Genomic DNA, 24,380 nt, shown 5'->3' on the forward strand with positions numbered 1-24,380 from the left:
GCTTTCCTACTTGCATTGCCAGGTCTAGTAAATTACTACAGTTTAGAGAGCTCCTTCTTTATAGTTTATGAAAAAACGTAAATTTACAGCTTTTGTTGAAAAGGAATCTTGAAAAAATATTTTCAACCAAGGCAAAACCGCCATACATTGTGCAAGTGGACCAGGACTGTCATTACATTTGCTTTGCTCTGAGAGTGCAGAACTTAGTCTCTAAGACTTGGCTCAGTTGAAATTAAGACTCAGACACCATACCAATTTTGAGTGATCAAAGTCATGTAAGACAAATCAAACCAGAAAATAGGTAAAATCTCCTGAATTTTCGGTTGTTTGAGAATGTAGAGACTGAATTTTGCCTTTGTTTGCTTAGGAAATTGGTTCCTTTTGGAGACCCATAGTTAGGGAAGTGCAGGTTGTTTTTTTCACTTGCGGTGTGTTAGTGGTGTAAGGGCTGGAAAGCAGTCGTGCCACTTGACTTTTCTCTTTTCCTAAGTTGTGTGTTCCAAGGTGATGCCAAGGTAACATCAGAAAAGTTATTCTGTAGAGAATTCCCCCTGAGAAAGCAGATGTACTCATGATAGTTCCAGGGTTTTGGACAAGACACACAGAGGATCTGACTGTTTTAATGCCTAAGATAAAAAATTCGTTGTTCTGAGGACAAGGTGAAGGTGAGGAAAGGAATGTTGTGGCCTGAAGGAGAAAATGCTGGAGGAATAGATGGCTGTAAACTAATGAGTTTCCTTTAGCCAAACACCCACCCTTAGTCCTTAAGGATCTCCCTCTTCAAGCCAAGAGGTGTCATGCCTCAAAGGCAATTAAAAAGGCTAGAAGAAACCAAGTGGCACTGTCCTCTTGAACCCAGAAGTAACAGCATATTTTATAAATAGCCCCCTTGTGTCGATATCAAAAGTGCTTAGTAAAGCTCTAGAACCATGAAGAGCTCTTTCTTTTATAGGGCACATTTATAGGGCACACGTTTATGTTACACATGTACCATGTGATCTTCTTTCTGTACAGGTGTGTTTTGCCACTTTCACTATTTTCATCATTGTGAAGGATGAAGGGACACCTGTGAACACCACAAAATTATACATGGTGTCTATTTTGGCCATTCAGGTTTTCCACACATTGGGTTTGTTCAAAAAATCAGAGAGCAACATCAAGGCAGCATATGCAAAAATGCAAAGCTTATAAAACTCCCTCCATCCCTTTCAGGCAACACACCCTTCTTGCTCTCTATTGAAAAGTGACAAACAGTAGGTGCTTTCTGCCTGACACGTATGCAGTATCAGTTGTGAGTAGGTCTTAGTTAAATAATAAAAACAGAATAGAGTATTTCAGTAGGAAGGGACATACAATGATCATCTAGTTCAACTGACTGAGAGACAAAAGACACCCACCTTCTGTGAACATCATAATTAAACAACTCTCCTATTATGAGAAGACCACATGCTTTTGTACATTAAGATACAGATTTTTGTTTTTGATTGCTGCATTGGTACTGTACACTTTCAGAGGTCTGCAAAGCTATGTGAATTGTGAAGGCAATAAGTATATTAAAAGTAAAGACAGTAAAGTTTTAGGTGCTAGAGGTGGCCAGGGATCATCTGTCGATTGGAACAGGATGAAATCTGAACAGACTTGCAGCTAATTTCAAAGTAACAAATGAAATCTGTAAATGACCTCACAAGGGACAGAATATTCTCAGGAATTTTCAGTCCCTTTGTGAATCAGTCTCCCGTTTGCCCCCAGCTTGCAGTGCTGGTCTTGAGAGGAGACTGATGGCTCTTGACCTGCAAATTTTCTGTAAGTCCCAGGGTTGTGGTGGGAAGAAGGGCTGTGAGCTGGTACTGTGTGAATTCCCTTCATGAAGAGTGCTTGCTTAGGTGAGGAGGTATCGAAGGTCAGTTTTTACCCTGTTTGGGTGATTTCTTCTTCCCCTGAACATGAGGTCAAAAGGAGTCAACTTTTGAGGATATGTAAAGTCAGTGATTAAAGAGGCTGGCCATGGAAAGACATACCTTATTCAAGTGTAATCAAGAAGCTGCAGAAACAGTTCAGAAGACTGTTCTGATGTGCAGCTTGACAGACCTGTGAGATGATCCTTAAATGAGGAATTAATCTGTGGTACTTCAGAGGGAAAAAAGTACCAAATATGGAAGATCTCAAAGGAGAAGGGTAAAATAGTGTATGTTAAATTTACTAAGTGCTGTTAAGATGTGCAAAGTTAGTGAACTTCTGTGTGGGTTGAAACCTTCAGTGGAAAGATCCTATTGCCACCCATGAGGCTTACAAACAGGCATTTGTAGCAGCACCAAGAGTGATGACGTTCTGATGTATAGGTGCCGAAACAGTAGGATGGAACCTGTACCACAGCATACTCACAGTCTCACCTGTCTGCTAGTAAAAGCCAGGAGAGTAAATCTAGAATTGAAAGAGAACAATGAAACTGTGAGTGAATGCAGCTTCATGAGTGACCTCCTAAGAACTAAAACCTGACCTCCAAAAGGTAAAAGCAATCCAGGAAAGCCTATTACTAAAGATATTAAAAGAGTTTAGAGATAATTAGGGTTTACAAACTCACACTGATTTTTTTCAGATTGGTCTCAGATGTGTGTGAATTCCTGTGGCAACCGCTAGGTAGAGACACATGCTGGAAGTGAGTCCCTTCATACGACATGCTGTACCCCATGTGTGAGGCTGATGACCCACATATGTCAGAGTTTCAGGTTTATCTTTCAGTTGATTCTCTTTGCAAATAGGAGGATAACAGATATTTTCCTTTTTTTAATTAAGCCCATGTTATCCCAGCCGGATTATAAGAAATTCCACCAGCAGTGGTAATGATTGCTCTGCAATCTGCCTGCCCTTTGCGCTATGCAGAAAAGCCTTGCATTTGTTGTAGCAGTGGCATATTTCACCTGCCAAAAGCACAGCAGCAACAGCCCCTGTGAAGGAGCTCAGTAACCAACAGGTAGCCAGGGGGTCAGGATAAGCGCAGAGGATAGGCATGTTACTCGCCCTAGTGTTTCCTTGCTGGCTCTACTGTTCCCGTTACAAGCTGCTAAAGAGGTGACGTGTGCTGACAGGGCTAATGAAGTGATGGTGAGGTGAGGAGAGGATGGCCATTCTGAAAAAATAGTTGCACTTGTATTTTGAGTGAGGAAGTATGGCAATTTCTGCAATTAATGGAAAAGTTTTCTATGACATCATGTCAGATGTTGGATTCTTTCTTGTCCTCATTCTCTCTGCTATTAGGGGAAGCAGAGCAGGGTGATGGGGTGGAGTGAGAAGCTAGAACTGGCCTGTCCTGCCATCACAAGCATTCACCTTCCAGTGAGGTGAATCACACCAGGGGTAAGCACAAGTAAAACTGCTTGTAGGGATTACAACATCACGACCGTTCCCTTTAGGGCTGCCTGGCTCTAGGACTGAGTGGTAGTGAAAAACTGAGGACATGGAACAAATTCTCAAAGCAGATCAAACCAGTTATTCAGTTACTTCAGTTTAAAAAGAAAAAAAAAAAAATTGCTGTAAGTGGTGGCGTGTAGGCTGAAGGATTGGTTAAAAGGGCTCATTTGAATAGTTATCTAGTGGGATGCTGTCTCTTTAGTTGGTGCTGAGTACTGAAGTACTCTCCCTGCTTCCCTCCCTACTGCCATGTTGGAAAGATTTTGCTTTTTCAGGGAGAGCAAGGGGTGTCTTATTTTTGTCAGGGACCTACAGCTTCCAAGCCCCTGACCCCCAGTGCTGGCCCCATACCCCAGCCCGGTGGCAACCTGTGGAGGGAGCCACAGCCTGAATATGCTCCTTGTTGGGGCTTGACACCTGGAGCCAAAGGAGTGGTGTGGCATGGCAGCTGCCCAGACAGGCCACCAAGGCCTTCTCCTCCAGCAGCTCCTCCTCTCTACCACAGCCCAGTTGCCACAGGTCCCCCTTCCATGCTTCAGACAGGTGACAGGAAGTTGCTTCCATGGAATATAGAATTGCCAATGCAGAGTGGCCCTCATGCAGAGGGTGTGGGGGAGCCAGCCACAAGAGTTACAGGTTTGAGTAATTTTTCCCAAGAGTAGTCTAATTAACACCTTCTTGGGGTTGTACTGAAAAGCCAGATTTTGGATGGTGTTTTTATGAAGTGAGGGAAGGAGGCTTTTGGAGGAGTTACCAGCTCCTGAGTCTCCTGTCTCCCCTCGCTAACAGCCCAGCCCTTTGCTCTCTGCAAGTCCTGAGGTCTGTTCTAACCGCTTCATTAAGCTTCCGTGTGTCACGGTGGTGACTCCACAAATTTAATTTGGCTGGTTTTGTCCACAGGGGTGTGAAACTGGAGGACCAGGAGAACCAGCTCTGCAGCTGTGTTTTCCATGTGCTGAGTGGGGGCTGATATAAACAAAATGCTTTTCCTTCGGGGTTTTGGCAGCTCTTGCCCAATCTGTCAGAGAAATGGTTATGACTATTTCTCTGCTCTCAGATGAGGCTGTTGAAAACTTACAGCCTCTCTGGGAATTTCGGCTTCTTTCCATGGACCAGTAATAAAATCTGGTTTTATGTTATGTTTAATTGCAGACAATTTCAAGTGTTAAAAAGTCTCTCCTGGCAGATGTAAAAAGGGGAAAAACCCCAAACAAACCAAACCCACCCCACCTGTCCATTTTTCTGTCAAACCTAAATACTTATTCTTTTTGACAGTATTTACAATTTTTACATAACCTGACTGGCTGTTCTAAGAAGCTGTTCACAGCAGATATTTGCTACAACTTATAACCAAATTTTTTTTTCTCCACTGCTTTCTTTGCTTAGTTTCAAAACAAATAATTTTTCTTAAATTATATTATTTTAGCCTAAATTATTCATTAAGGAAGTTTTATTTCTTGTATAAACTTTTATAATTGGCTTATAACCTTTTTTTGCAATGCTTTTTATTTGAATTGCAATTGCAACAAAATTGACAGATATATGTTAAAAAAAGCCTGTAGGTGGAGAGTAATAAAACACAAAGTCATATCAAGAGAGGAATTAATGCTGCAGCAGCATCATATTAGAAGCTATTAAATGAACCAAAATGAATAAAATCAGATTTTTTTCTATTCCTCTACCCTGTTTTGTTTACTCTTTTAAAACCACACCAATTTAAAAATGTTTTTGACCGAGATTTTTTTTCAGAAGGTGTTTACAGAAAGCAAATATCATAAACCCCACAGATGTTCAAGATGCTGTTCACGCATAGCAATGGTTGTCATGTGGTTCTTTTGTAAAATGTTTGTTTTTCCCATGATAAGTTGAAACTTCTGGTTATTGGTAGTTTCAAAGTTTTTTGTGGCTAGAAGCAGCTTTCCCAACTATAGACCTGGTCGTCAAGTAAATGGCAAATGTTTTTGAATATATGGCTAAAGCAACAGTGAAAATGGAGAATGAATATGTGATAATTACAGCTACTTCCAAATAACTTCTTGTGTGTTATCACACTGAGGAAAAGAACATTAAAGTGACATTCTTTATTGAATAAACTCCTCACTGGAAGTATTTCTCTTGCCTGTTCAACAAAAAAGGATTTAACAAGTGCTCTGGAAGGAAATTTGCTTTGTGCTACTGTCAAATGTATTAGCTTTCATTGAATCTGATTAGATTTTTGATGCCAAAGTACCTACCAGTGGAAATGGTAGCCTGTGCTTTGAATAGCAGAACTTTCAGGAAAGATGGATCCATCTTGAGTAATATGGCTTTGAGACTTATACCCTCATGATGGATAACATTTACTATATTCTGATGAGACTGTAATGTCAGGATGCCTATTCTGGGAAGTGCTCAAGATAAAGGAGGAGTTGGATAGTGTAATGGTAAATTTGAATGAGGAACTGTGCTTTACTTTTAGACTTTGCTGCTACTTTTTACTTGTGGATGTAACTCTCTGTCCTGGCTTTCATGTGGGTTTTGCTACCATGAGGTACAAAAAAGACTAGCAAGGTTAAAATCTTTTCAGCTAAGGGAGTGGTGGCATCAGACAGTGGTACAGTAGGAGGACCATTAAATGCAGTTGTGTTTAATGCTTATGCTTAGGATGCTCTCCTTCCTGCTGCAAAATGTGCAAATACACAGTCTCACCTCCAGTGCACAATGAGTTGGTGACTGGGGCTATGTGCACAACAAGGATGCAAGTTCTGGGTGGCTGTTATTGAGTGATGTGGCCTGTATTTTAATGATCATGGACATCATTCCTCTTTATTTTGTGCTTAGTTCTTATCGTGAAGCCTCACTGAGCCTTTGCATTTCTTTCAGTTAAGTAAGTACATGATACAAGTTTGAACAAAAGCTTGGAGATTGGAAGCAAAGTAGCTTAAATTTCAAACTTCCCAGTAAATATTTTAACAAAGTATGCTTGATCTATGCAGATGAGGACTTTGAACAAAATATTTTTTATTTTTATTACTTCATTGTTTTAATTTCAATTCAGAAAAGGATATCTGGTGCCATGGTACTTTGCTGTGGCTATCGCATTTCAGTGTCTGTAATCATAGTGGCTCACATGTTTTTTCTTAACTAGGCAATTGATGTTCTTGCAAATGAAAAATGTTTTTAGTAATGTTACTTTTTTTTTTTTAATGGGGATATTTAAACAACTGTTTACACAGGTTATTGACCTAATGAGATACTTCCCTTAATTTCTGAAATTCATTTAAATCCTGATTCTACATTTCAAGATAGATAGTAACCACTACCCTTAACACTATAACAGCATGTGAATTCTTAGCATTTTCTTGAAGACTGTCTTCCTTCTCCCCTGGTATGCAGGACATACTTGCTTGGAGTTTCACCTGATTTCTAGGAGTTACAGCTTCTCCTAGAGATACTGCATGTTCTCTGGTTATGACATAACTTTTGGGACCTGGAGGAGGCTGGAAACTTGGCTTCTGTTCCGTCCAGTGTTACCTCCCCTTCTCATTCCTTTCCTCCCCTATAACAGAGGGAGAGTGCTTGTTCTCTTTGCACTATCACAATTTAGGCAGTGATTTTGAAACTGTCTAATGTAAAGTAGGCTTTCCATAAGCTGCCTGGTGTAAATTGGGTAATCTGTTTTGATAGGGGACATAGAGCAAAGTCAGTTGCTCAGAGCTTGCAAAGACCTCAGTAAGTTTTGACCTCAAAGACCTGTCAGGTTTTGAGGCTAGGAAATGAAGTATGCATCTCTTCCCGGTTCTATCCTGATCCAGTACTGTAAAGAGTCAAAAAATTTTATTTGTAAGTAGGTTTTATTACTGCTTCATAGTACTTAGGGATGTAGTGTTGGAAAGAGAGACTATCTTTTGTGCATCTTGGAAACCTGGCTGCCACCCTGTACTGGATTTGTAAGGCTTAGAGGATCTGGACTGTAGGACTGCAGATGTTAGGTACAATGCACCTGGGCAGGAGTTTTAAGGAGAGAGGCAGTGTGGAAACAGGTCTTTGAATTGTTGTCGGGAGTCTAGTATTGAAAGTTATTTTTAATAAGAACAACAGACTCTATTGTGGCAAGTCCTACCACAAGAAGAACTCAGGAGATAGCATAACCCAAGTCCTGCAGGGCTGGGCACCCTGCCCTCAGTGGGCAAAAATAGATGGCAGAATGCACACAGTAAGCAATTCACTTCTTCTTGCCAAAGTGCACGTTTACATTCCTTGTGCAGTTTAGAAAGCGTAACATGGGCTGATGTATCATCACAACTGTTTCTTAGGGAGGTGTTTCCTTCTGTCTTGTTTCCTTTATAAAGTTTTTCATGAGAATAGCATCATTGATTAGTTGTGTGTAATCGTCTTTCATTTATATTGATAGGAGAGGAAGACATTCAACAGCTTTCAGGAATGCATTGCTGTAATTTACTCCTGTTTGCCCTTGTGCAGCATAAAATTACACTAGCAATAATAACTGTTGTTATTATTACTTATACTTGTAAAGATGATAGGAAAACTAGCGGTTTTTGTGAAAAACTCTGGAATAGTTTATATGACATCCTTTAGTAAAAAAGTATTAGTTACTTTAGGATCTAATCATGCTTGCCTCTAAGGAAGATCTCTCTAATATCATAAATTCTCAGTAGGAGCTGACTCATTTGGAAAGATGGTAATTAATTTATGTAGTATTTTTATGATGGGAAAGCAGATATAGAAATCTGTTTTACTCCCCTTTGTAATATGTGGTAATTATAACAAGAAAAAAACCCTCCTCTTTTTATTAATGTAAATGCATGCAAGCTCTTTATTTGTTTAGTAGTTAGAACTCTGGAAAGTTCAATTGAGGTATTTTGGAAAGATCTTTAAAATGTACTGTATCTTTTTTTTTCCTGAGATGTAGCAACTAGTACTGAAGACAGCCTGAGCAGGGACTTCATTATAGTAATGAGCAAAACAGTCCTGATTCTCATGTAACAGAATATCTTCCAACAGATATTCTAAGGGCTCAATTCAGAGGAATATCCAGCCTTACAATGCATGGTTGCTCATTAGTGAGGGTGATCCATGGCAATGGGGATCACTCAAATGAGGTAGTGTGATATACTGGGATGCTTTAGTCCTTCTTTTTTCTCCTGAGGGCATCTGCGTGTTCATGGGAGCATGGGTACTTGGGCTGGCACTTTGTACTTGCTCTCTGCTGCTCTCCTTAGGTCCTCCAGCAGTTGTGTCATTCAGGTTGCCAAACTGGATCCAGTGGTGTCCCTGCACATTTGTTTGAGCAGTGATAGCCTTGCCAACCTTCAGGGTGTTAAGCATCACCTTCTGAAAGACTTTGTGTTTGGACATTATTGAAGAGGAACCTTCATTGCTTCATTGCTTGTGAACATCACAAATGATGTTTGACCTCATTTTTCAGCGCAAATAAGTATAACAGTTTTGCGAGGTATTTGGCATCTAAAGTCTCCACTCACAGCCTGCTGTGACTACCCTTTCCTCTGTACCTTCTTTTGTCATGATATCAGGCAACCCAAGACGCAGCTTCATATCATGAGGTGAACATGTTGATGTGTTTGCTTGTCTTTGAAAGATCCTGGTTCCCTGGCCACTTCTTCTCATCTCCTCCTGTGGTGACACTCTCTTGGTTTTGTCAGGGGTTTTTGGTTTTTTTTTGTTTGTTGGTTGATTTTTTGGTGGGGTTTGTTTGTTTTGTTATTGTTGCTTTCTGCCTCAAACTTGATACTGACTCAAGGCACTTGAAATCACCAACCTGTTAGAAAAATATTCTGGCCAAAACTAATTATACATTTTTTGAATTGATTCCTGGAGTCAGTGCCACACTCATTGCAAAGGAGTGAAATGAAAGGGTTGGGAGCAAAGGCAGAAAGACAGGGAAAACAAAGGACAACAAGTCTTTATGTCAGCTCAGCTCTTTGCAAAGCTGCCACACTACATCTCTTTCCCACTCCTTCCATTACCTCTTAAGACCTAGTCCTGCTAATAATATGTGCCTGTAATGTGTGCATATTTTGGTGGGGTTTTTCACTGTCTAAAGGAGAAAGTTGAAAGTTAGATGCCTTCTTACTTGAAGGCTGATATTTCTCTGTATTGTGATAATAAAATATATTTTTCATACCTTTGCACATTCCCTCATGGTAAACAGCTGTGCCACCAAATTTGACGGAGAAATAAGACAGGTTTCAATTAAATCATGCAACCCAGCTTTATACTTTCATTTGTACAAAAAGCAATGGGGTTTACATAAGAAATATTATCTTCTATAATTTATTAGAATTACTATATTTAAAATTATAACTTATAAAAAATGCTTTTAACCAGGGCACAAATGGTTAGTTGCCTTATTAAAAAAAAAAAAAAAAAAAGAAAAAAAGCTACAACTAATCTCCAAATAGTGACTTTTATAACTCTAAATTTCCTGTGACTTAACAAAAATGTAAAAATGACCAATCCTATCTCATATTATGCAGAACCACATGCTGGATCCACCATGTGAAGTCTGTGAAAAGCTGAGCACCCAGTGTTTTGAGTCCATTCAATGGGAATGCCAGCAGCTCTGGATTTAATGAGTCTGCTCTTAAATGTGAGTATATATGATTTTAATTACCCACATGGATTATTGGCTGCACAGTGGTGGAATCTTTCAAATATTACATTTTAAATTAGTTAATGTATGTTGGAATATAGCACCAAGTAGTTAAGGTGGCTGTCCATCGTATTGCTATCCAATATAGATCCAAAAAGAAGTCAAATTGCTTATGTAACTCTAACACATATGGGCTTTTTATTATGTATGTCACTGTGCCATGACTCAGTAGCAGATTTGCTATAAATAGCAAATAAAGCAACAAAAGCTTTGGAAGCTTTAGGAATGTTGTCAAACTGAATACAAAATACTCCTTGAAATGAGTGTCTATTTTAACTGTTTACTTCAAAATTATGATTGATGATTTTTGACCTGCAGTGAATGAAGCCAAGTCTTTGTGTATTCTGTCCTTAAAGTGAGAAGTGTAGCTCACAAGTTGATCAGACAAAACAGGAAAGTAAAAGAGAAAACTTTTCTGAAAATCTGAATGTGTTCTAAAGGGGTCCAGATGTTGGGGGGGAATAACATAGGTTTGGTTGGGTGGTGTTTTGGTTTGTTGGGTTTTTTGGTTGGTTTGTTGTGGTTGGTTTGTTGTGGTTGGTTTATTTTATTTTCACTGGTTCCACTAATCTCAAAGTAGCATAAGCTTTCCCCAAAATTATGCACCTTGTTGAATATTGCCTGGTCCAGTAATATATAGGAAAGAACATTTTGGGGTACCATCTGCAAGTGAATACAGTCAAAAATATAGAAGAGGGAATAGTTTTACGTGCCCAGAAGAAGTTGAATAAAAAACAATACTGAAGAAGCTTGGCAGGTGAGGAATAATGTAAAATATTAATAGTCAGACTGAAGGTTAAGAAGAGGAAGAAGACACAAAACTTGTGAAGCTTAGAGAGTTACAAGCTCTGTAGCAGTTAGAGTTTCAGGATCGGACTCTGTTGCGTATAACTTCAAAGTTATGAAAACCATTGAGGCCCAGCAATGTAAGCTTGCTTTTCTTTCCTCCTCACTTTTGATGATATTTGCATTAAATAAAGCAAATAAAATAGAAACCTTTGAAATCCTCAGCAAGAATTGTGAATAGAAATTTGAAGCACTTCCAAAATGTTTATTTACTATAAATGAAGGGCTGAAAAATAATTTGGAGTCCTAAATTAGTTATGAAAATGGTACAATTGATTTACAGTTTTATTTCTTATAAAATGTTTGTAAAACTTTTTTCTATAACAGCATAAAAATTAGTCACTTAGTAATTAAAATATTGTATATGTTTGGGTTCCAGTAGTCAAAATAATGATAAAGCTTCTAAGGTACTACCTATAAGGAATAAGAAATATTGTGGTTTGTTTAAGAAATCCAGTGAATTTTATGGAAGAAATGCAACAGCACACAACCAGAGAGCTTGTAAATATATGGTTCTTTTAACAGACTGTTCAACTATAATTACATGAAAAAATATACCTTTTTTTTGAGTTTCAAAACCCAATTTTGTTATGAAAGCTAGTTTTCAATCTATGCTTTCGCGCTGTGCAGAATGACATAACTCATATCAATAAAATTCTTGTGTTCTCAAAGTCAACAGTTAATTTTCATGTACTGATGCAGAGATACAGAGAGTATACATCAATGTTTATATGTAAATACTCTTTATAAGCACATAATAAAAGTTTATTAAAGATATGCTTTGAGATATGCTCCTTATTTAAGACATATGGTATTTACTTTGTTCAATTCTTAAGATATTTTTGGGTCTATCTCCTAGAAATTCTTACTAAGTAAGAAACTTAGTGAGATTGATTGTGAATGCAAGCTATTGTCTTCTGTCTTTGCTCCTCCAAGACTGTGAAAATACTTTGACTTTCAAAATAGTCGTCATAACGTCTGCAACTACTAGTTGCTTGGCACCTCTGTGGTACTTTTTAATATTGTTTGGCTTATTTTAAAATTAGAAGCGGCCCTTTCTTGATGTGTTTTATTTGTTGGACTATTTCTTTTGTTACTTGTGCTTCTTGGATGTTTATTGTCAGTAGACAGGTAAGTGAGACTGATTTTGGTGATAGAGGAAGTTACAATTAACACATTTTTGTTAATTTAGAAATGATATGAGCTTGTATATATCCATCATTCTTTGATTCATTGAGGATGTGACTTCTAAAAGTGGTATTATTACAGGCAGTTGTTATTGTAATTTTTTTGTGTGGGACATGGATTGATTAATTTATGTCAGAAAAAAAGAATCTTACAAGAGCTTCTCAAATTAATTGTGGGGGGAGGGTGTATGTGTATGATTACCTATGATTTGGTCAAAAACCTTCTTTCTTATCCAGACAAAATTTGATTGAACTATTCATAAAAAGAAGTTTTAGTTTTTCATTTAAAATCGAATTCACTTTTGCAGATTGTGTCAATGAAAGATTCTCCGAAGAAAAATATGACAATCATGGAAGTGTTTTTATTAATGTCAGACGTTTGTGAAATGATCTACTTTTACAGCAAATGTGTTAGGAGGGAGGGGGGAAGTAGAGAACAAAGGCAAAAAAAGCAGCACTTTTAAAGGATGATTAGTCTATTGTTTCAGAACCTGAGTGCTGATTCTGTCAATGCAGACTATTTAATTTCTTTCTTAGAAGCTAGAAAAATATTCTTTTGTACATTCACTTATGCAAGGAAGAGTTCATAAATATCTTGTAAATGAAATAGTACATACATGGTATGTAACAGCAGTGCTGAGAATATTTGACTAGAGACAGCCTTTTCCTAGCCTTTGGAAGGGTGAATATGAGGAAGATAGACAGAGAACAAAGGAAAAATGAGACACGTGAGGAGAGATTAAGGAAGAAAAAGAAAAGAGTATATTTTATCAGTTTCCTTTTCATAAAGAATAATCTGAAAATGAATGAAATTATAGCTCAAAAAAGAAGTATTTTTACATCACTCTAGCTCAGAGAATACCCAACATTATTAGAAATTAATTCTGATACTATCTATTGAAGGTCAAATGAAATTGTTTCCTTGGATATAGACTACAATCCAGACATGTTACTGTGCAATTAAAAGCAAAATGCTCCACTAAAGAGAATGAAAACTATTGAAATTATCTTGGTGGGAAGAATCTATGTCTTCATTTTATTACAACAGTTTGTATTTCCAAGTGTAATGACTTTAATCTCTAGTTTTATACTTCATTTAGTTCTGCAAAGATACATTGTATGACTTAAAGAAACATAGATCAGAATATAGGAACATGATTTTCAGCCTTTTTTTCTAAGTATAGGCAACATTTCATAATTTTTTCTTTTCACATATTTATAAAATGCAATACAATAAACTCAATGAACATTCAGTACAGGAATAAGCAATTGGTAAATGAAATAATTTATCTCTAACAAAAAAATAGATTCCAAACAGCGTACTATAATCTATATTGCACTTAATTTCTCTAAATTATTACAGTGGCACTTGGGGTGGGTTTTTTTCTTTCCTGTGTCACTTTCTCTGAGCTGCTCCTCCCCACTGCCACCTCTCATATTTCCAGGTGTATCATATGGAAATTACATATTTTCATAATTTCAAGTCTTAGGGTCTTAAATTCACCTCTCAGACCTAATTAATATCATACTGTTTTTTTCAAAGGTGCTGAACTCCTGCGTCTCACAGAGAAAGGGCTCGGTAATGCTCAGCACTTCTGCAAATAACTTACTGGAAATGTAGGCACTTATATTTTAGATAGTTAAATATTGATTCAGAAGGTTCACGTTAAGCCTTTTCATTTGGAAACATACCTTTTGACAGTCTCCTTAATTTTTACATTGTGCACTTCTATCGTTTAAGTGAACCACTGGTGGGACTAAACTGGTGAGAAGTGGTCAAGTGGATGTGATTAAGGAACTGCTGCCTAATATGCTAAGATGCTGATACTTATGATATGTGACTGTTAAAAATCTAACTTGTGCTCCCACAACATCAGCCTTTCCTTTAGTATATGCCATCTTTGCAGCATTTCAACTATTTTAATTTCAAAATATTAATGTAACAGCATTTGATATTACAAAGAAAAATGCTTAAATTATTTCATCAATATAAATAAAATGTTCCTTTGTGGAAAGGATATTTGAAAAGAAATTAAATACACAATTTATTTGTAGAGAGGAGTTTCTTAAGGTTAAAAATAACTTTTGATCAGAATCTGTGTGAATAAAGGACATTTAAATTAGTTAGGTTCTTGTTGGCATAACTTGGCCTCATACAGTGCCATTGTACTAAGTCAGAGTACAGAATGGTATAGAATAATATAACTAGTGGATCCAGGTACACACATCCCATTGTCTTGCCTTTCCTCGTTCACCCTCAGCAGGGAGGCTGTGCCCAGGCCCCTGTCTGTGTTTGTGGTGAGCCTCACTGCATGGCAGCTTTGCCTGTGCCCTTCAGCTCCAGCGGCCATAATGCAGGATTTAAATGACACAGATAATCTTGTGCTGACCTAGCAGATCTGCAGGATATTTGTGGGAATTGCAAATGTCTAGAAAAGGGGCTGTGCATTTTGTAGAATCCACGGCAGACTGTAATGTGATTTACATTGGTGCACAGAGTTCGAACAGAGGGTGATTTTTAATGTTAGTGCAAGAAATCTGGCTCTCTCATACAGAAAGAAATATTTCTATAACTCTTGGATCTTTCTTAGCTCAGTCTGTGAGACTTCTGAAATGAGAATTTCAAAACTAATGTTACTGCACTATTTGATATATGATAGTCTGTAGTTGAGAATAATTTCCTCTTCTCATTCATTCATGATGTGAAAAAAACCAAAACAAACAAAGAAAAACCCCAAACAAAACAAAAATCCACCAAAATTAATCTGAATTTTATAATATATGAAAGGGATAAATGGAATAGTGGAACCAAGATATACAATTATTTTTGATAATATTCTAAAAACTCTGGTATTAAAATTACACCAGAAGAAATTGTTACAGTAGTTGGCTGTATCCTAAATATTTTTATTCTCATTGATATATTCAATATAAATTAAGCCATAACATATATTAATTTACACCACAATTTAGTTGTCTATTACAATAGACAGTAATTTATATTACAATTTTTTTATTGCTGATGTATTAAAATTATTTTTATTACTTGTTTCCCTGAAAAAATCCAAATATCTTGTGGAACAAAATAAGAATAAGGGGGTGTTGATTTTTAACTTTGTTGTTTGTAGTTTTGGGGCTTTTAATTTATCTGATATTATGTACCCATGTACAACTAATCAGATTTTATGTTATTGCATGTTCGTATTTTTATCTTCTCTTTTTCTTTAATGGGATTGTAAATCCTTCTATGACTTAATTGTCAATCTTGATTTCAAAGACCAACTTTAGACTAAAGCCAGAACTTAGCATTTGAAAATTATTTTGGAAACTTTGTGGGAAACTGCGTAAAAAGGACTGCTAGAAATTCTCTTTGCAAAGGAGTTGTGTTTGCCATAACTGTGGCAATAAATCGCCCTTCCAACTGGCCAAAATGTAGAATAATCTAGTTAAAAACAAAACAAACCAAACAAACAAAACCAAAAAAACCCCATACAACTGACAACCAGTGTAAGGCCTAACTGGCAGTTATTTTGGGACAGGCCAAAGTGTACCACTGATTTCAAGCATTTGGATGTGTGTGTCTCTTTTCATTCAGGGCTCAGTGCTAGCAAAGGGTTAAGAGTTTAGACATGGACCCGAAATGCTGAGCAGGGTTGATGATCCCAGAGGAGGGAAATTTGTCCTGGCATGGAAAGTATCTTCACGATTCATTTTGTCTTGCAGAAATTTCTCCCCGTGGCATTCCTAATAGTGGGGAGGTTTAAGTGAGTGTGGGGAGAAGAGGGAAGGGGGAACATTAATGGGAAAGGGCCCTCTCTCCACAAACTCCTGATCAGCAGATGGGATGTTCTGGAAATACTTAGGTCATCCCAATAAATAAAGATTAGCACATGGTCCTAAGAAACAATGTTTTTGCATATAAACACACACACAAAAAATAATCTGGTCTCAGAGTCACAGCTGCAATGGCACAGTGACTCATAGTCTCTGAAGTCTCCTTTATAAAATGGAGTGGAATGAACTGCTGTTCAGATGCAAAATCTCTAAGACTCACAACTGAGCTTTGAACAGAAATGTTTCGAATTGTCAGCAAAAAGTAGTTTACTTCAGGAGTAGAAAGAAGGGGAGCAGGGTAAAAAGCATACAAGTGAGATATAAGGTGAATATAAAGTGAGTTCACCTCCCCACAAATCTTTAGGCAGGTAACTGAGATTCCTGCTTTGGTAGTTTGATTCCATTTCTATTCACCTAGTCACTGGATATAAAAAATAAAAATAATTTTGAAAAATCACTATTATGGGTATCTTAATGAAATTCTTCCTTGGGGTGTTGTTCATGTTCAATCTCTTGCAAGTATGCACACTATGGAGAAAAATGCAATTTTCTGTTCTTGATTAAAGATGTCTTAAGTAGACAGTAAAATTATTAGACTTTAACCTGTGTCTTATAGGTAGATGTTTTGGTTTAAGACTACACCACCTGAGAAAAAAAGTAGTTTTAATTAGAGTTGCTACTGTTTACCAGCAGTAGCACTGTTATGTGATGGCATTGGCTATAAACAAAGTTTTAGAGAAGGAACATGCAGTTTTTGGACTGATGTAATTGTAAAAAAGGGTCTGCTGCTGAACATGCAAATCCTTCTTTAAGTCACGTTTTACTAGTGCCTTAAATCCTTGTTATTTTATGCCTGCTTATTCTTTAAAGTATAGCAGTTAGTTAATAATATCAATATATCATACTCAGTTGCTTGCCAAGCTGCTGCATATGAAGTCCAAACAACTTAACAGGACATCTGCTCCCAGGAGCGCAGGTGTAGCAACCAGGGGGGAAACCCACACACAGCCCAATCTGGGGCAGTTTCACAGAACCAGGCTTCTCTTCCAAGATGGAGACTGGATGGAAGTAAACGGAGTTGTACTTCTCTCTCCTTATTCTCTTTTGATTTGGAAAAAAAAGAAAAAAAAGGCATTTCCACTGCAGTCTATGGGAGGACCTGTGAAGGCTGGAGTCATGGGGCTTGTTGTGGATGGACCCTTTGGTGGGCTGTACACTGTGACGTTGGCTGTTTCATGCCGAAAACTGCAAATGTTATCCTTAAATATTGCTATATTAACATTGTAATGTGCCTTTAGTATGGCAGACTGCAAATCTGTGTCACTCTGGGTACCCTCTCTCTCCTGCTTTCCGATCACTATGTGAAGTGCAGTAGTCGGTATTTCTGATGTAGTGTTAGTTGTAGGCCCATGCACTTGGAAATACAAATGGGGAGAAACCTTACATTCCTGATTCTACTTGCGTTCATATGGAAATATAAAAGCTCGGGTCTCAAGTGAACCTTCTTTCCATTGTATTTAAGTGCCAAACAAATAAAATCAAAACTAAATCAAACCCACCTCTATCTATAAAAGGAACTGTGCTCATGTATGATATGATCAAATTACTTCCTTAACATTGATACCTGTAGGTGACCATTGCTATGCCCCTCTACTTGGGTTTTGTAGAAAGCTTCAGAACTGCCATACAGAAGTTATCACTGCTATGATCAGAAATGTTTAATATTAATGTAGTAACTTTCAGAGGAAAATGAATGGTGATACTTGGTGCTTAGAAACAAAAATCCTGGTACCAAAATAATCCGTGCCTGTGTATAAAAAAGCTCAAATGGGTAGCAAAATTCTCAGTGTTACACGTATGAGATTACAAAAAAGTTATGTTTTAAAATTTTATCTTTGAAGAAATAATAGACCACATTAATTAAACCCCTTAGTATTAGCTGAAATATGCCAGGGAGAGTCTTTTAGTATTTGATGGCATCTTCTATCCATTTGGGAAAAAGACAATTTTCTAAGAATTCATTCTTCAGAGATGTCCCACAGTTGTGGACAGATTTCTGTTTGACTTGGTACCAAATGATGGAAAGGAAAAATTTTGAAAAAGTACCAAGTAACATCCAGAGCACCAATACCAGCTAAAGATAGGTTTTACAGGTAAATTATACGCAAATAAAATATAGCCAATAGTGGCACAATCATGAAATTGCATAGTCATACAAAGCCTTCCTTGCACAGCGCGTTTCTGTGCTTTTGCTGAAGCTTTTTGTAGGTCCTGTTTTAGAGGGGTAATTTTCATTCAGATGCTAGTAAAATTTAAAGTATCTCTAAACTACTTTAAAGAGAGAACTAATGCTGTGCTATTCAGCAATCCAATTGAGCTCAGAGGGAAAAAAAAACAAAACAACTCTACAGAGAACAGGAAATACATCTACATGAGTCACAAAGATGTCGTAAGGATTGTTCTGTTCAGATTTATACTGACACACTTCTGGTGAACTTGAAACTCTGCTGCTTCTTATGAAGAAAAATGTTCCTAGATGTTGAGCTGTATCAATTTTCTTACCGATGATACATTAATAACATTATCACTTTATCTTGCTTTCAAGAGAGAATACTGTTTTTTCAATTCCAAAAAATTCAGAATGTGTTAGAAGTGTGGGAATACATATGCGTGTATATATAAAAAAATATATTTTAAAATCTATTGATTTTATATATTTTGAAATTTGGTTCTCAAAACTGAAAGACAACATAAATCTCAGTTTAAGGACTTTGACCAAATAGTAATGTTGTTTCTACCCTAAATTTTTCATCGTGGGTAAAAATGCAGTGTCTTTCTGTCTAGTCTTGTGCAACATGAAGCCTGTTACTGGTCAGCACATAATTTTAGAATTTTAATATTGCAGGAGCCTTTATTTGGAGCCCTGGTGCAGCTGCTATGGACACATTTCAGCTTTTTATAAGCTCATACACATAATAAAACAAGAAGTCACAAAACTAGATGCTATAAAACAACACAGGAAGAAGCACTCATGTTTTCAAGTTCTTAATACTATCTTGATAAAATATTTAGTAAGGTGAACTGTGTCACAGGAAAGCACTGTGCGGGCATCTTGTTTTAATTCTAGTCTGTACTCACTAGCTCTGCAGGCTTGCATTTGATCTCTGAGCCAAGATAAAGCTCACAATGAGAACCAAACACAGCAAATAAACAGAAATGTCTCCTTTGGTAAAGGGTGTGAAACAGAAGTATTCCACTAGGTCCAACAGTATGTGCCATGAGACGCTACTATTTGCATGGCCATGATTCTGAGACAGCACCCTCAGACAGGGGTGGAAAATCATAGTAGCGGAGGAGATGTAGCTGCTGAACTCCAGGGGAAGTTGAGACAGGCGGCTGCTGGTGCTAGGGAGGGGCATGGCCACAGTGACTACTGTGCTGCAAACACAGTTTTTCTTGTAGTCTGTTTTATGTTACCATGGTAGGTAAGGAAGGGCATAAAATTAGTGGATTTTCATTACCCTTTTCCAAGTGCAATTGTATCGTGCCTGACACATCTGAGTCTTGGGGTTTTATGCGACACTTTCGTAAACATGTTTTTCTTAATTAATCATCCCTAAGGAACTGGTCATTACGAGTAGTTTATGAGCGGTTTGAAACTTAGTGTCCTGGCTAGGATGAGGTCTGTTAGAGGATTATTTCCTCAAAAATATGAGGGGCTAGGGATGTTGCTGTTTTAGTAGTTTGCAACTCTTTTCATTTGGTAGAGATAGATTTGGACAAATGCTAGATCAGTTGTTCAGGACAATTTGTGGCTTCAAACTGGTTTCCATCGTCTGAGTAAACACGACAGACTACGTTCTTCAAACTGTAACCTTCCTCTGGTTACATTCTGTCTGAATGGATGAGGGAACACATTTTGGAGTACAGTCATTTAAATATTTAGTAGTGACTTTACCGCTTACTGCGCTTCATTTCAAAGGGGTTAGCCCCAGAAATAAGCACAGCTGCTGCATGCTCAGGAGTAAGTGCTTTCAGGATGGCGCCTTAACACAGCATTTGTACAGGACTTGTATGGTATTAACAATTTTAGGTCCTCAACCTGCAAACACTTATGCGTTTCAGTAACTTTATTCTTGAGAACAGTCTAGTAGCACTCACATGAGTGTGATTATGGACACGAGTAAGTGCTCACAAGATCGCGGCATTAGTTTTCAAAGGGACTGTAAACTCTGTGGACCATTGCGGAAATATATATACTGCAATGACCTGTGAAATTGCCACATATACATATAGCTGTATGAAGTAAACTACACGTTCCCTGTACCTAGTTCTGTGAGTGTTTCAATGAACGAGCAGCTTTATTCATGCAAGCAAACATAAGAAATGATATGGGATTGCTTACACGAGTAAAACTGGACATACATTTAGATGTTTGCAGGTCTGTCCTGCAGACTTTGCTGTTAAAACATGTGTTTTTGTTCCATGTGTTGAATCAAATGCAGTGCTATGGGTTCAAATATCATGAGAAAAATAAGGTAGTGAGTTTGCAGGGCAACATAGAATCTACCAAAAATCTCTGCTGAAAAGGTATCTGGTGACTGCAGTGACCGTGAATAAAAAATTACTAGAAAAAACAGTAATTTTAATTTTGTCTTTAGATTGGAAAAAAAAAAAAATTAAAAAGCTGTAAATGTTAAACATGTCACTGGATCAAAAATGGCACAATGACATTATTAGTTCCAGTCTCTTTTTGTTCCCTTTCTTCTGTTACATTTAGGTGAAATCCCCCAAAATATTACTTATAAATGGCAATATGTTATCTAGAGTTATCTTTTCATTAGGAAATAATCAGCATTTTATGCTTCGGAGCTCTTAAATATAGGAAAAATCAAGAAAAGGCAATATTTTTCTATACATGTTCTTTAGTATGCAGGGCAGATAATATAGAAGGCAATAAAAGCAAGTGGTCTTTTTCTTATTAGGAATGGAAGAACAAATAATTTCTTAAAACAGAACTGTGAGGTAGTCCTTGGTCATAGATAGCCTGAAGTCATGGAAAGCCATGTTTATAACTGTGCACAGATAACGACCAAGACGATTAGAAGTAAGACAGAAAATTCCATAGAAGCAGCTTAAATATTTTCATTGCCTTTTAAAAAGCATGCTTGTTAGCTTGTCCCATTTTTTTGAGTCTACAAAATGGATGATATGGTGTCTGTGTTCAGATGCAAACTAGGCTTTAGCTTCACAGAGCTACCCAAACTTAAAATATCAGTGTCTGAAAAGTGAGTAATTCATTCTACTCTTTAAGAAAGTTCTGTTAACATATTAAGCATTTAAATATCATAGATGCTTTTTTGAGTTATTATTGGAGAGTTACTTGGGGACTGGTATTATGCTTTGTAGTTGCTACGGAAACTTTTTAATACATGCAGTTTGGGAACAAGAAATTGAAAGTAATTTTTGCATTCCTAAATCCAGTTTCCTAGTAATAAAAGGAACAATTGTGGATTATCAGATTGTTACCAAAGCTTTCCACAAGATCTTAAGATTATTAATCTCCAAAAATGTGAGAGGAAAAATTATACTAATAAACTTCTAGAAAGAAATAGGAAGAAATGATAACTATTTTTTCATCATGTGGAGACCAATCAATTAAAAACCCAGGATTTTAATACATTCTTGGGAAAATGAATAGCTGATCAAAAAGTGGGTTTTGAAGAAACCTAAAACGACTTCTAAATTATTTTTTTAAAAAGGTGAGAAAATTATGATTAAAAAATCAGTCTCTAAATATTATATGAAACATATATTCTTAAAGTAATTATCTTCTTTATTCACTTGAAGTAATCTTGATATAAGAGTCAGGAAACAGTTTTTAATATAATAGAGATTTTATACTCATTTAGAAACCTGATCACAGGGGTTTTTTCTTCATTTGTGGATTTCAATGCAGTAACATACCTAAAAAGATTGAAAAATACACTAAAACAGTTCTGAGAACAAAAACACTTGAGCTCATTAATATTTTTTAAGATTAAAAGGTAAACCAAATCCACTGAAGAGCAATTGATTTTAATTTGTCTACAAAAATATATAAAAACTGATGTTTTCTTGTATTTTCCAGGAAAAAAAGGGGGGTTAGGTTTTTAGAGTATTTAAGTGTTTTTATTGTTAATTTCTAGTAATGAAAAATTACTAAACAAGATTGAAAGAATGTATTCTTTTTATTTTAATTGGAAAAATTGTCTCTCAAAATAATTTTTGAATTAAAAAAAATTGTTGTTTTGGTGATCATACAATTGATAAAAGTTAATCTTATTTTTTTTCCTGGTAAAGTAATTTAACTCGGGCATAAAAATTCTAAGTACTTTGAAAAATTTTATAGCATTGCTGCTCCTATCTTTGAATAGAATGGTTTTCTTAAAATCATAATTAGAATTTATAAAAAGTGACATCAGAAATAAAGTGTTGACAAATGTAATCTTTATAGGTTCTGAACATTTTTTGAGATTGTTTCACTTTAATAAAATATTTTTGTTTCAAACTAGTTTCAATTTCACTTGGAGGCTTTGTATTTGAGGAGGCACCTAATATTTTATAAAATTAATGTTCAAAGATATTGTAACATAAAAATTTGAATTTAAATATTGATTAGATCTCTTCATTTTGCTTTCCTGCTTGTGAACTTGTCAATTGATTTCCACAGGGATATGAAAAATAGGTTTTAGACAGAGATAATCCAGTATAATCCCAAAACAGAAATCAGAGGACAAAATGGTCACAGCAATAAATTATTCTTTTATACATTCTTGTTACCTTGATTCCTCCAAAATTTTCCAAATCCCCTGCTTAAGGTTACAGGAAATATGAACCTCACCAAAACCTTCAAATAAAGAGGTTGATAATACATAAAACAAAAATTATAGATTATTTAAAATAACATTATTTAATTATGATAATTATAGTTTATTCTTTGAATTTGCTAATCTTATTTATGGTAGCGGAGTTTTTGACTATATCTCCATGGCTCGGACATTCTCTGTTTCATTGATTAGATAAAGCTTTAAAATATTCCAGAAAGTTCAAAGTTGGCTCCAGTCATTTCACATCAATCTATACAAAAACACGTGCTCTCATAGACAGATGGGTGCAGACTAACTTCTGTGAATGTAGTCCTGTAGCTAAAATTCTAAGGTGAGGGAGACTGAATTTCACGATCATGCTTTTGTGATTTTTCTCCTACCTCCTTACTTCAGTTAGTCTAGAGTTAGACGTAAAAAAATCACCTCTTTATGCAAGAGACACATTCGGTCTTGATATTTGTTTGTAAAAGAAACTATTTTGCACAAATAACCATCTCTTTAAGGAAGTCAATATTGTATGTACATCATGCTTTAATATTATATTCTAAGGTGATTACAGAGATGTAAATGAAGTTTTGGGGAAGATTTAGGAACAGAAAGTTGGTATAGTAAATATAGGTATTTTTACAATTGCCTTAAATATGCACAATACTGATGGTGGAGGGACTCATCTTTAAAAGATTTGCAATATAATTTGTTGCTAGTACTTAATAAATTTGGTAGAGGGAATGTGTCATTTTTAATATTGTATAGATGCTTTATGGACTAATAACTTGATTCACAGAGCATATAAACTATCATCCAGAAAAATTCCCATCTGAATTAGAAGCATAAATGACAAGTTGAAATTTATGTTCAATTGTATTACTTCAAGAAACAAAGATATACTGCAGTTAGAACTTTTCACTATGCCCTAATTTAAGGCACATAGTGATCATACAGGTCACAAAGTTTGGAATTTATATTCTGCAAGTATTTTTACTTCAGCTTTGTCTCAATGTAATTATTCAAATATTATTAAAGCACGAAACAAACTGACTATGACAGAGAATATTGTGTTAAGGAGGTGTGTGAGTTGCAAGGATTCTGGCTGAGAGGAGTATTCAAAATCAATACGTTCTCGTCAGCAAGGTAAATTTGAGCCAAGCTGACCTTTCTTTGCGGCTAATGTACAAGCTAGGAATTATTAGTGTTCACTCAGAGAAAAGTTTTAATGCAAACTGAAAATACTTATTTTAGAGCAAACATGAAAAATTGAAGGACTTGCTTACCTATTTGATTAAATGCAAAAACGAGACTGCACATAGGATTTTGTTGTGCTGTGATAGAACTTATTTTACCAGTCACTTTCATAACCTTTAAACAGCCTTAAATAGTACATATGAAAAACACATTCATAACAGATTCCCCACAGGGAATTTTCTTTGGTTTTAGAAAATTTTATTAAAGATTGGCATTGCAAATAACATTTTTCATAACTATATGTAGACCTGTTAAAATTTTTATTAAAACTGGAGTTTGGCCTGTTCTTTTTCATCATTCTATCAGATATTAAACTCCAGC

The 24,380-nt window shown here is 36.2% G+C and overlaps 1 long non-coding RNA gene across 2 annotated transcripts in view; it reads left to right on the forward strand.

The window, feature by feature from the left end:
• The first annotated feature begins 3,253 nt into the window (after positions 1–3,253).
• Positions 3,254–24,380, forward strand: part of LOC135413845 (uncharacterized) — a 61,231-nt gene continuing 40,104 nt past the window's right edge. The window contains exons 1-3 of one of the 2 annotated variants that reach the window (XR_010430432.1): positions 3,254–3,354; positions 9,906–10,018; positions 13,658–13,739. This is a non-coding gene — a long non-coding RNA (uncharacterized LOC135413845). Of the gene's footprint in view, positions 3,355–9,905; positions 10,019–13,657; positions 13,740–24,380 lie in introns of those variants that run through there. The other variant, XR_010430431.1, reaches the window with a different exon arrangement.

This window comes from Pseudopipra pipra, chromosome 4, assembly GCF_036250125.1.
Source record: "Pseudopipra pipra isolate bDixPip1 chromosome 4, bDixPip1.hap1, whole genome shotgun sequence".
In the NCBI taxonomy this organism is placed as follows: Eukaryota; Metazoa; Chordata; class Aves; order Passeriformes; family Pipridae; genus Pseudopipra; species Pseudopipra pipra.